Here is a 13474-nt window from a genome sequence, read left to right on the forward strand (position 1 = left end):
CTGTTGTTATAACACAAGTTGCCACTTATAGCTGTGAATCCTAGTCTCAGTTAACAGAAAAATGGTAAACTCTGAAAACTGAGGAGCAGATGTGCTACCCATTCTATTGACCTTGCTATAATATGGCAGCACCTCACAGAGCAGCACAACAGACAGCTATATGTAGTAACCTGCTGAATAATCAAATCTTGTAAGCCAGAATGCTTAGAAACCACCTTCTGAAAAGACCTAAACAGCTGCTTGTATTGTTCAAAGGTATCAGCTGCTATTTGAAAGCTTGCTTCCTCCAAACCAAACTTTTGCAAGCAGAAACATTGCTTTCAGTTTTATGTGACCTTACCAAGACACACTTAACTTCATATAACCTCAGGGCTTCAGCTGGATTGCTTTTGCTTAATTATTTATTTATTATTTCTGTAGACACCTAAAAACCCAGTTATGGTGGCTTCACTCTGCAGGTTAAGTAGGAGAAACAACGCAGTCCAATGAGAGCTAAGCCACAGCTTTCTTTGGAGTCCTCTCAAAGTATTTGATGATAACATCCATCGTTAACAGAGTGCTAATACAGTATTATTCCCAAACTGCAAAGGTCAACCCATGTGGAGACACAGCAGCAAGTGTCGATGCTAGCTGTTATTTTGCATTTCAAGGAATCCAAGTTTGAGAAATTATTTATGTAAGTTATCATCTTTAAAAAGAGCTATCCAAAAAAGCAGGAAACAAGCTTTTTTTAAAGTATTGAACTAACAATTATTCAAAATGTGCAGGAAAACTACATGCATGCTCTGTTAATATTGTCCAGAATATAGCATTTCTTTCCCAGCTTGCTAACTTAACTGATTTGGTTGAAGTTGAGGCAAACTGCAGTTTTTTCCAAATTCGGTCTTGACGAGTGCACTTCTAGCAGTGGGTTACAAAATGTTTTGTGAGTCATGTCAAATAGTGATAGAAATCCACTGCTTTCACCTCTCTCTCTTGAGTCCAGTGAGTGATCAAGGGGTGCTGAGAGACAGCAACTGCATTTGATCATAGCAGATTGTTTTCACTCACCCTGCTGGCAGCATGGAATGACTGACAACCATACAAGGAAATAATAAGTGCTAAAAGGGGCAATGATATGTTGGGAGAAAGGAAAAGAGAGAGCCAAAAATCACTCTGTTGTTAAAAATAAATTTGTAGGTGATGGCTGTAATAGTTGCTTACCACTTTTCAAAAGTGTTTTTACTATAATCTTATACAATCTGTGCTTCCACTTGCTGCATCCACCAGTTGTCATATTAAATATGTGTAATAACTGCTTTCAGGGTAGACACTGCCTTTTTTATGTGATTGTACTAAGCCTCACGGGATGAAACTGCAATAAATGTAATTGTTAATGCAAATAAGATATCAGTTAATATTACAGCTTTATTAATAATATGAAGTCAGGAAGGGCAGGTGACGATCAGCTAGGCCTGTCATTAGGGATGGCATTTTGCACAGTTCACCTTTTTTAAAAGGATAATACAATGCATCTTTTAATTTACAGTCCTGTAAAGAACACTGTCTGTGGTGGTGTTTGACAAAGAATTAGGAGATTTTTTTTAGATTGTCTAGTCTTATATGTATCCGTCCCCCCATTTTCCCAGGCTGTCACATGTGTAGACATATCAGAATCACATAATCATAGAATGGTTTGGGTTTGAAGAGACCTTAAAGATCATCTAGTTCCACCTGCTCTACCACAGGCATGGACACATTCCACTAGACCAAGTTGCTCAAAGCCCCATCCAACCTGGCCTGGAGCACTTCCAGGGATGGGACAATTATAACTTCTCTGGGCAACCCGTTCTGATGTCTCACCACCCTCACAGTAAAGAATTTCTTCCTAATATCTAACCTAAATCTACCTTCCTTCAGTTTAATGTCAATTCCCCTTGTCCTATCATTACATGGCCTTGAAAATGTGCCTCTCCAGCTTCCTCATAGGGCCCTTTTAGGTACTGGAAGGCTGCTAGAAGGTCTCCCCAGAGCCTTCTCTTCTCCAGGCTGAATAACCCTAACGTTCTCAGCCTGTCTTCATAGAAGAGGTTCTCCAGCCCTCTGATCATCTTTGTGCCGCTCCTCTGGACTCACTCCAACAGGTCCATGTCCTTCTTATGTTAAGGGCCCCAGAGCTGGTTGCAGCACTCCAGGTGGGGTCTCACCAGAGTGGAGTAGAAGGGGGAGAATCATCTCCCTTGACCTGCTGGCCACGCTTCTTTTGATGCAGACCAGGATTCGGTTGGCTTTCTGGGCTGCAAGTGCACATTGTTGGGCCATATTGAGCCTTTCATCTACCAGATCATCCAAGTCTTTTGACTCAGGACTGCTCTCAATCCATTCTCTGCCTGGCCTGAATTGATACTGGGGGTTGCCTTGACCCAGGTGCAGGACCTTGCACTTGGCCTTGTTGAACTTAGTGAGGTTCACATGGGCCCACCTCTCAAGCCTGCCAAGGTCCGTCTGGATGGCATCCTTTACCTCCAGTGTGTCAACTGTACCACACAGCTTGGTGTCATCGGCAAACATGCTAAGGGTGTACACGGTCCCACTGTCCATGTTGCCAACAAAGATGCTCAGCAACACTGGTCCCAGTACCGACCCCCTTCATTACTGGTCTCCACTGGGACATTGAGCTGTTGACCTCTACTCTTTGGGAAGTGCTGGGTCCTGTACTTGGGTCACAACAACTGCACCCACCACTATAGTCTTGGGGAAGAGTGGCTGGAAAGCTGCCTGGAAGAAAAGGACCTGGGGGTGCTGGCTGATGGCCAGATGAACATGAGCCAGCAGTGTGCCCAGGAGGCCAAGAAGGCCAATAGCATACTCTGTCTGAACTGTGTTCAGTTTTGGGCCCCTCATTGCAAGGGAGACGTTGAGGTGCTGTAGCGTGTCCAAAAAAGAGCAACGAAGCTGGTGAAGGGTCTAGAGAACAAGTCTTGTGGGGAGCAGCTGAGGGAACTGGGGTTGTTTATCCTGGAGAAAAGGAGGCTCACGGGGAGACTTTATGACTCTCTAGAACTACCTGACAGGAGGCTGTAGGCAGGTGGGGTAGGTCTCTCCCAGGTAGCAACTGACAGGACAAGAGGAAACAGCCTCAAGCTATGCCAGGGCAGTTTTTAGATTGGATAATAGGAAAAACTTCTTCACCAAAAGGGTGGTGAAGCAGGCTGTGCAGGAAGATGGTGGAATCTCCATGCCTGGAAGTGTTTAAAAAATGTGTAGATGTCATGGTTTAGTAGTGGGCCTGGCAGTGTTAGGTTAATGGTTGGACTCAATTATCTTAAATGCCTTTTCCTACATAAACAATTCTATGATTCTTTGAGTGCAACCATCCAGCCAATTCCTTATCCACTGAGCGGTCCATCTGTCAAATCCATGTTTCTACAGTTAAGAGATAAGGATGTTGTAAGGGAGTGTCATATGCTTTGCATAAGTCTTTGAAGTCTATGGCTGGATTTAATTCTATCAGAGCTTTAGCCTTCTAACCTGATCCCTGGCTGCTCAGACAAATTCTCTGTATTCCTCCAAGGCTAACTGTCCTTGCTTCCACCCTCTGTAGACTTCCTTTTTGTGTTTGAGTTTGTCCAGGAATTACTTGTTCATACATGCAGGTTTCCTGGTGTTTTTGCCTGACTTCCTCTTCGTTGTTTTGTTTGCTCCTGAGCTTGAAGGAGGTGATCCTTGTATACTAACCAGCTTTCTTGGGCCCCTCTTCCCTTCAGGGCTTTAACACATGGTACTCTACCAAGCAGATCCCTCAAGAGGGCAGAGTCTGCTCTTCTGAAGTCCAAGGTAGTGAGTGTGCTGTGTGCCTTCCTTGCTGCTAAGGATCTTGAACTCCACCATTTTATGGTCACTGCTGCCAAGGCTGCCCTTTAGCTTCACATTCCCCACTAGACCCTCCTTACTGGTGAGACCAAGGTGTAGCATAGCGCCTTTCCTTGTTAGCTAGTCTGCCACTTGGAGAATAAAATTATCATCAAAACACTCCAGGAACCTGCTGGATTGCTTATACCCTGCTGTGCTGTCCCTCCAACAGATATCAGGGTGGTTGAATCCCCCATGAGAACCAGGGCTTGTGAATGTGAGGCTGCTCCCATCTGCCTTGTGTTTGATCTTCCTGGTTGGGTGGCCTGTAGCAGATGCCATAAACTCCAGGTTGATCAGCTCCTCATCCATCCCCAGGTGGAGCTCTGAGCACTCCTGCAAGTCACTGACATAGAGGGTGACAGTTCTTTCTCTCTTCCCCTTCCTGTCCTTCTTAAAGAGCCTGTATCCTTTATTTCCAACACTCCAGTCACAGGAGCCCTCCCACCACGTCTCTGTGAAGCCAATAAGATCTTAGCCTTGCGGGCATGTGCATGTCCATAACTCCACTCGTTTATTCCCCATGCTACATATGTTTGCATAGAAGCATTTAAGGTGAGCCCCTGATGAAGCTGACTACTAAGCAGTAAGACTGGTTGGAGTGGCTGGAAATCCCTTGTGCAGCTATATAAGACAAAGAAACTAAGCAAGATTGACTTTTCATTACTCGGCATGAATTTAACACAGCTTTAAGTCAAAGCAAGCAGCAGAGCCATCAAACTAATGGAACACATGGTTAAATAAGTGTGCTTAGTTATATTTATTACATATACCCATATTAATTTTAAACATGTGTACTGTGATGGTATCCAAAGACTCCTATCAAAGTTAGCACCTGAGTGGAGATAGGTAAGAAAATATCTCTCCCAGAGAGTTATGTTCTAAATGTCACACAAGAAGATGAAGGCTGAGAAGGATATGACCTATAAATAAATGAACATGATGGTGACTGACACAGTTTTATTTATTAAATGTTTGTTGTTGCTGCTTTTCCCTAGATAACTCATCCTGGGGAATTATCTTACAAACTTGCTGAAAATAATTAGCAGAAAAAATACCCATGGCAGATGAGGTTTTCAAAGCTTTTGATAGATCCTGTCTAGGTCAATGGAATATTTTACCAATGAGGACTTTGATAGCAGTAATGGAAGTCCACCTGAGCCTCTACTGATGATAATACTACCAGTAGACACACTGATAAATTATAATGGGCACAGCAGCAGCAGCAGCAGCCACTCCAGAAACATCCTTAAAGTGAATTTCCTTTAATGGCTGGGAAGACAAATGGCTCACATTTTATCATTGGATTCCTCCTCTTTCAGAAAATTGCCAATAAACTTCCTGTTCTTAGCTGAAGATTTGGCAGCAACTTGGACATAACAAATTTAACCCATTCAGTGGCTTTCATCTGTTTATTTATGTCAGCTATTTGTTCAAACTGTTTTTCTTAAGCCAACCGATCTTATGTCTTTTCATACCTGAAATTAAGATAATTTGTTTTTTAAATGGCTCACCACTGAAGCAGTGTTTCTGAGGAGGCCAGACTCCTGTAAAGTTGTTATTCAAAAGTGATTGCCTGTACTGTAAGTACCTAAATTCATGAGGTACTTCCTATTTAGATTGGGGAGTTCTTTTCTGGTCTTCCCAGACCCACTCAGTATGAACATCTTGTACCTAACTCTCCATAAACCCAGCCAGAACCCCAGAGCATTAGCTGCGGGCACCAAACAAATGTCACCAAATTTCTGTGGCTTAATGAGCTACCTCACATTGGCTGAGCTTGTGTGGTCTGTTAGCACTCTGATTTTCTTTCACTTAGCAAACAGTTGGAGCAGCCACAGCTTGAGACATTATTCCCCTATCCCATATTCCCCTATCCCAAGTTGTTTGCTCTTGTTCTGCTGCTGAAGACACCCTTGCAGCCAGTGTGGCAGAACAAATATTCCTTTTCTCTTACAGGTTAGTTTAAACTCCTATTCACTGCTCATTTAATCTAGTGTGTTGCCTATACTAAGTGGTTAACACACATACAAACTTTCCTTCTGATGATTCAGTTTCAGGGAATGATGATCTCTGGCAGTGGTACGGCACTGGAGCTAGTTTCACTAGTGCTTGTATATAAATGCTTTAGCTCTTTTAATTACAAGGTAAAGCACACAGAAACTGTGTGAAGGAAACTGCCTTACATTTGGGATGGGCTAACAACATGCTGATGAATAGGTGGCTCAGCTGACAGGTAAAACTTGACAGTGTTCTCATAGCTTGGGGATCTCATACCTTGGTCTAGTAAGTGGCTTGATACTTGAGGCATTTCAAAGAATATTTATGCATACCCAGATCGTCTTATGAAAGTCATTATCAGGTACATTAATGCTTCCAGAATTGCCTGGTTGCTATATAATAGCTCTTTTAGCTCAAGCATTCAGTGAGAGAAGATAGGAGGCTTGGATTCAATGCCTCCATCAGTCTGTGGAGTTTCAAAAATATATTCTCAAAAGACTGCAGTATAATAGAGGTTAGTTTAGGTAGAAAGCACTCTCCACATTCTAGCTGAAACTGTACTTTGGATAGCAAAAGAAACAAAATTATTTTGGCCAGGAAAAGCATGAATGATGTAATCCAGTGAGAAAGGCATTTGGAAATAGATATCACTACCTACTACCGAGACTATCTTTTATGTAATTATTTTGCAAAGAGGAAAATAATTCCAACACTTCTGATCTTTTAATTATCTCTCTTTGTAGTCCAAAAGCAGGAGATTTTCTAACAACTTCTAAGAATGATTTTTGCAGAAAACTTACTTGTCATTTGAAGCTTGCAGCTATAGTATTCTTTTGAAGTCCACAGGTCTGTAAGCAACATCTTAGAGGCCACCAGATGTCAAAGGAGTTACCTGCAGAGCTATTATGTTTGGTTTTGAACATCCAGATCCTTAATGTTGTGGCTGTAGATAAAATTTAAGTTGCTGAAGAAAGCCGTCTTGTGGGTGAATGTGAGCTGTGACATTAGCATTAGGTATTTAGGGACTGTGTTTCATTTCTCTCTGCTTTCATTTAATGATATTTCTGCTGTCCTTCCTGTGCTATTCAAGCGCAGTTTAAGTTGTACATATACACCAGTAAACTGCTTTTTGTTTCTGACACGGTGTTAGGCATATGCTTTTCTGTAATCCTTAAATTATGCTATAAATAATTCTTTCTAATATTAATAACTCATCGGTCTGTGTAGCACTTTAAAAGGTTACAGAGAGCTTGTAAGTTCTGACTCCAAGGCACTTTGATTCTAATCTAAAAGAGAATGGAAGCAGGGGTGGATAACTAGCCTCTGGTTAGCTCAATCTTTCATATCAATGAAAGTTCCAGACTACATTTGTCAAGATCAAATCAAGATTTCTACAGGTATGCAGGGCAAACTGCACTTTCAGTGTCAATGTGAACCGTACATAACCCAAAAGTATTTATCTGAAGCAAAATCTAACCATATAAACCCTTAAAAAATGGGCTGATCTTACAGCACAGGGAATAATCAGGCTTATTATTAAAGAAGACAGCATTTTGTCTGTCTGTGGTAGGAGCTTTTTTAATGCTATTAGTCACATGAACTACCACAGCACTCAAGGAGCCTGATGGCACTGTACCTGTACAGTGCCAAATCAGAAAATATAAGGGTCTGTCCTCCAAAGATACAGAGCTAAATGGCAATAGGGCTGTTGGCTGGGAGTATGCATAGGGATTGTCTTGAATCACTATAGTTATAAATATCACCTCAGGCCTTGTGCTGTGTTGATTAGATGCGGTGGTTTGCATGGGCAAACTGCATGGGTAGAGCAAGTTTTCAACTGTCTAAAATATATTGCACAGAAATACACTGTATATCCTTTTTGCCTGTTTCCAAACATGCAAAATGAAAATATACATTAATCTAATGGTTAACTCGTTTGTGTCTGAGAGATATTCTGAAGATTAAAGACACTACGCTACAGAAATGTTGCTATCGTGCTGTTGTCAGATATTGATCACACAAGTATTAGCTTTTTATTATTATTATTCACTTTTTGTTGTAGAAAAAATCAGCAAAGGCTGAGCATGTGAGATCTTAGTAAGAATCTCAAGGACAACATTAAATAATTGCAGGAAAAGTTTACAAATGCTATCTATAATGAAAAATACCAATGGCAACCAACCAGCTTTCCATAGATGTTAGAAAAGATGTATGCATTATAAATTGATCTCATTATAGAGTGATACCTATATTAAAACTGAGAACATAGGTCACATCTTAATATGAGAGAATCATCTTAATCAGGGAAAAAAAATGTAGACATGATGATTAGTAACTAGGAACATGAGTTCCCAGCTCAGACCAAATGTGATCCTTGTAAAAACAAAAATGAGAGTTTGGAGTAAAATACTGCATCGATATGACATCAATGACAATTCCATATCCTATTCCAGAGTTAACATTTTGAAAAGGATCTTGATAAATGGTGAAGGTTGAGAAAAGCCTTGTAAGGATGAATCATAGTCTGGAAAGCCTGACTTGTAGTAAGATGCTAACAAAACAGAATCTAATTATCTCAACAATGAAAAGGTTAGAAGGTGGACTAATCATGATCTGTGAAGTATGTAAGTTGCAAAAAGAAGTTAATACTAAAAGGCTCTTTAACAGACAAAGTCACAGTGAAGTTCAATTTTCTGAGACAATTCAGGAATGTGATTTTGACAGTGAGAGTAATTACGTACTGGTAAAATTTACTCAGATGTTGTAGCACCTGCACAAAATGAAATATTTACTTCACCTCCCGCCCCACCCCCCAAAAAACCCCAACAACCCACATACCTATTTCAACAGTAACTAGATGGCTTTATGAAAAAAATCCAAAACCAAAAAAACCAAACCCAACAAAAAAACAAACTGATGAAGCAATAGCCTAAATGATTCAAAAGATCTCTGCAGATTATTATAATGGTCTCTTCCAGCTTTGAAATTACACAAGAAAGTCCAAAGCCCAGCAAATGCTTCCACTCCTTCTGGATTGAAATATTGGCTCCATTAAACGTGATATCTCTATCTCTTTCAGGAAGTTTAAGGTTGCATCTCAGAAGGTATGTAACTACATATTCCTGTACTTTGCTGTTTAAAAAAAGGACCTAAATAGTTGAAGTGATCTTTCTGTGCTGTTATCTGTGTCTACAATGATTTGGGTTTGCACTTTTTGGAGAAAACCACACTAAATTTTTTAGTAAAAAATGCTAAGGAGAATGCAATCAGAATATAAATAGAAAGTCAGGCACATATCATGACAAACATTGTACATTTGGGAAGCTGTAGTGAGTATTAGGTCTCACAGTACGCTACTCTGAAATTATCATATTGGCCATGCAGGTGGGAGTCTGATTATGTGGCATGTAGTATAAACAGCAGTAGAGTAAGCATTTGATTTTACTAAAAATGAAAGACTTTAAATTTGAAAATATATATGTGATTTTTGTGGGTAGTATTTTTGTTAATTTGTGTAATTTTCTGTGAAAATAGTTACAGATCAACAACTTATTTTATCAGCAAGCCGTAAGAAGATAAACCACATAGGAAAAAAATTTCTTTCTTGAAATTTAGTAAATAGCATTTTGGGGGTACTCAACTAGGAAGTATTTACTATTTTCCCCAAATCTTAATTTTCTGCATGTTCATTTCAAAATCATCTCTGGGTTTGTCCTGTTTACTTGGTGGACCTGGTGGACTCATTCTATTTCCTTTGAATTCCTTTCTGTTCTGCAGTTTGGCATGGATTTCTTTTGCAGTTCTGATTTACTTGAAGTCTACAAAACACTATGCCTACTATGTATTATCACCCTTGTATTCAGCAAGTGAGCTCATTCAGGGACCTGAGTAGATTCATTGTGGATTTCACTCCACTGAACATGAGCCTTTTGCACCATGAAACTAGTGAAATATCCCTCCAACTGCATAAAGTGTGTTAGGACCATACTGGCTCATCCTTGCACAAAAGGGAATGGAAGTCCATTGGCATTATGAATATTTGAGTAAGAAGACCAAGCAGACAACAGGAAGCAGTAAAGAGTCAATTGCTGTTCGTGCATTTGTAGAAAGCCCCTCTTGTCCTGCTTTAAGTCTGCATTTTGAATACAAATTTTTTGGAATGAATAACTACCAAAACAAACAAAATTTGAGAGGCACTCCTTTTTCTTTTTTTCTTTTTCTTTTTTCTTTTTCTTTTTTCTTTTTCTTTTTTCTTTTTCTTTTCTTTTTCTTTTTTTTTCTTTTTTCTTTTCCTTTTTCCTCCTCCTTTTTCTCTTTTTCTTTCAGTTATAATTTCTTGCTGTTAATTTGAGCATCAATATGCAACTCACTATATCTGATTTAGAAATTAACCTGTGGAAACTTTGCAGTTATTGGACATGGGAGACCAAATCATGCCTCAGCTTGACGGACACAAAAAGAGGTTGCATGGGATGGAACCCAGCAGAGTCTGGCCTGTCTTCAGTCACACTGTCATGTACTGTGATTTCTTTAGATTTCACTGTTTACAAGTAGAGTCAAGTTGGGTTAATACTAGAATACAATGCCTCCTTGTAAGAAGCAATGGTGTTACTTTGCAAGTGGCATTGTTGTCTCTGAATGATTGTTCCTGGACTCCTGCTTGCAGTTATAAATATGCAGTGGTTTGCTGCAGATACCCTCCCAAATAAGCCACAGCTTCCAATTGTACATTTAGCATTCTGAAAGTTGTAAGAGCAGAAAAGTGCATTCCTCTGTTCTGACCAAATGCCTTTTACTTAAATCCTTTGATCATATACTTGTGTAGAGCCTATGGAAAGTTTAGCTTTACTGCTGTGTTTGAGAATATTTTGGTCATAGTTGCAAGCATTAGTTGCAGGCATTAGAAATGATCCTTTGGTAACCTGTAATAAATTGCCTCCTGATACTACAACACAGGTGGGAGATCATTATTCAGATTAACTAGTGCATACTTTAATATCCTCCAAATTTATCTTGTAAAATGCATGACATACTCATCAAAATAAAAAGACTGTCCTGCAAAATTTGGGACAGATGGCAGTGCAAGATGACATCTTTTCTAAATGTGTCAAAATGTTCACTCAGTCAAGCAATATGATTGGTTGCACATTCTGGGTGCGTTATTAAAATAACAAAAGCAGTAAAATTCACTTGCATGAACACCTGCTGCTAAAGTCACTTAAAATAAGTAAGGCAAAACGTATAATTAAGTAATATAAAAATAATTATTTCACTGACAAATAATTTAACAGTTTAATGTAGCTATTGCATTGCTTAAAATGTTTTAAGTCAGTGAATTACACCTGTACTTAGATTTACAACGTTCAAAACCAAAACACACCTCCCTAAGTGATACTGAAGGAAGTATCCTTCATACCATTTAACAAAACCCTATGTAAGAACAGACACACAACAGGCCTACTGTTGTCTACTAGATGGTATCTTTAAATCAGATACTATATATATTCCATTACCACTTGAAACAGGAGAGCGTAGAAGTGATTGATAGGTCCAATATCACAGCCAGAATTCAGATTTGAGAAAACAAAGCACTATCTGCTCTCTTCTGAGGATCTTACATGGTAGTAGAAAAAAAGCATCTAGAAAAGAAAAGCTGCTGATTAATTTTTTTTCAACATCTGAAAATGTCAAAGACTCAGCTTATCAAGTCTAAGTGTTGTGGCATTAAGTCTTACCGAGGCATGAATATGGTTTTTCTTTCAAATTATGGAAAGATCTTCAAGACCCCTTTATTTTTTCTGTGCTTTGTTCTCAGATGACTTGATCAATCCTTACCTGGTGTCACTGTGAGGTCTCGTGCTCTGGGTAATGTTAAGTGCTGTTATTAAAATGATTGAAGGAACTTGCTGTGGAGTGAAACAGGACATATCTGTTGGAGGTCTGAGCATGTTATTTGCTACAGCACCCTCAGCCTGAAATTATACACAGGAATTGAACCAGAGACTCTGTGTTGTAATACTTGGCAATAACTACAGAGCCCCCTTTTCAGCCCTTACACTTGACCTTCACAAGAGCGGATAGCTAACTAAAACATGGACATTAAATAACTGGTCTGCTTATGGGAAGAAAAATAATGTTTAAAACCATTGGGCACTGGGCAAATGTCTACTTTGCTATTTTTGTATGGGAGAAAGGGGAACAAGAACAAAATGCCTCAGTGGCTGGTATGCAGTTATACTGTTAGCTCCATGTAAATGCATATGGGCGAATATGGTAACAACAGGCTGGCACTGTAGGAACTGCGGCTTCAAAGGGTTAACAAAGACTGCACTTGCCGTACGTGCACGGAGCGGGGACACCGGCTGTCCGAACGGCGCGGCTCCCCCGCCGCACGCACGGGCCGGGGCCGGGGCCGGGGCGCGGCCGCTCCCCGCGCGCCATGCCCACCTGTTCGGCCCCCCAGGCCCCGGCCGGGCTCCGCCGCCGCCGCGCGCCGGGATGCGCCGCTCCTCGCAAGAGGCTGTGGATGGAGATACGGTTTCTGTAGTGATGGGGCCGACTGCGGAGAGCGATTGGCTGCCGGCTTTGTAAATTTCATTCAGTTTGGTCCAATAGCAGGAGGAGAGCGCCTGGTACAGCCTGGACCTCTCTCCCCCCTCTCTCGCGCTCGCTTCCCCCCCTCTCCCTCTCTCTCCCAGCTCGCCTTGCCTTGCAGATCAGTCTCTCCCCGGCTCGGGCTCTCTGCATAGGCAATCACAGCTCCTACTCGCAGACCCAACTCTCCCTCTCGCACCGATTGCAATGAATTTTCCGTTTGAATGTAGCTCGCTTACAACCGAGAACACGAGTTTCCTTCAAATCCAGTATTGTTGTCTTTCTTGTTGTTATTTTTGATCCCCCCCCCCTCCCCCTTCGTGGTCTTTGCATTCCTTTGGAGAAGCGAATCGCGTTGGATTCCAAAAAGGAGAGCAGGAACCGTGTGTGAATAATCCCGGCTGCATGATAGCCCGAGAGGATTTCCTGAAAGAATCTGGCTGTGTAAAAAAAGACCCCAATGCCTCTGCAGCTATTCCAGTGTTAAGGTAGGAGTACTGGATTTGCCGTTTGAGTGTTCATTTTCATTTTTTTCTCTTGCTTCCCCCCCCCCCTTTTTTTTTTTTTTTTTTTTTTTTTTTCCCGGCGAGGGTGGGGGAGAAAGGGAGAGGTGTTGCAGTTGGTACTGTGGCAAAGGGCGAGCAGTTTGCTGCAGTCGTCTGTGCTTTTACTTTTCCCATCATGATAAAGCGATACTTTCTTTCTGCCATCTCCACCATCATACGCGATCTCCTTGTCACATATGCATATATATGCAAATTTGTTTATTTTTTTATCCGCTTCGGTCTCGTCCCCGATATCCCCCTTGCACCATAATTTGTTTGGAGGCATTTTGCTGCAATCAGCTATTTGGAAAGGCTCTGGGGCTCTGTGTGAGATGTTTACAAAGTAGCTCTGCCTTACAGCCAAATAAACAGAAGAGTGTGGAGGAGAGGAGGGAAAAATATCTGCAGTACAGGCAGAGAAAGAGCGAAGCTACAGTTTTCTG

The 13474-nt window shown here is 41.0% G+C and overlaps 1 protein-coding gene across 2 annotated transcripts in view; it reads left to right on the forward strand.

The window, feature by feature from the left end:
- Nucleotides 1-214: 214 nt before the first annotated feature.
- NLGN4X (neuroligin 4 X-linked) overlaps nucleotides 215-13474 on the forward strand; it is a 211428-nt gene continuing 198168 nt past the window's right edge. For both annotated transcript variants that reach the window (XM_080377646.1, XM_080377647.1), the window contains exon 1: nucleotides 215-12974. The gene's annotated coding sequence lies outside the window, so the exon portion shown is untranslated. The remainder of the gene's footprint in view (nucleotides 12975-13474) is intronic.

The sequence above is a fragment of the Falco punctatus genome, assembly GCF_963210335.1.
Source record: "Falco punctatus genome assembly, chromosome: 2".
NCBI lineage: Eukaryota > Metazoa > Chordata > Aves > Falconiformes > Falconidae > Falco > Falco punctatus.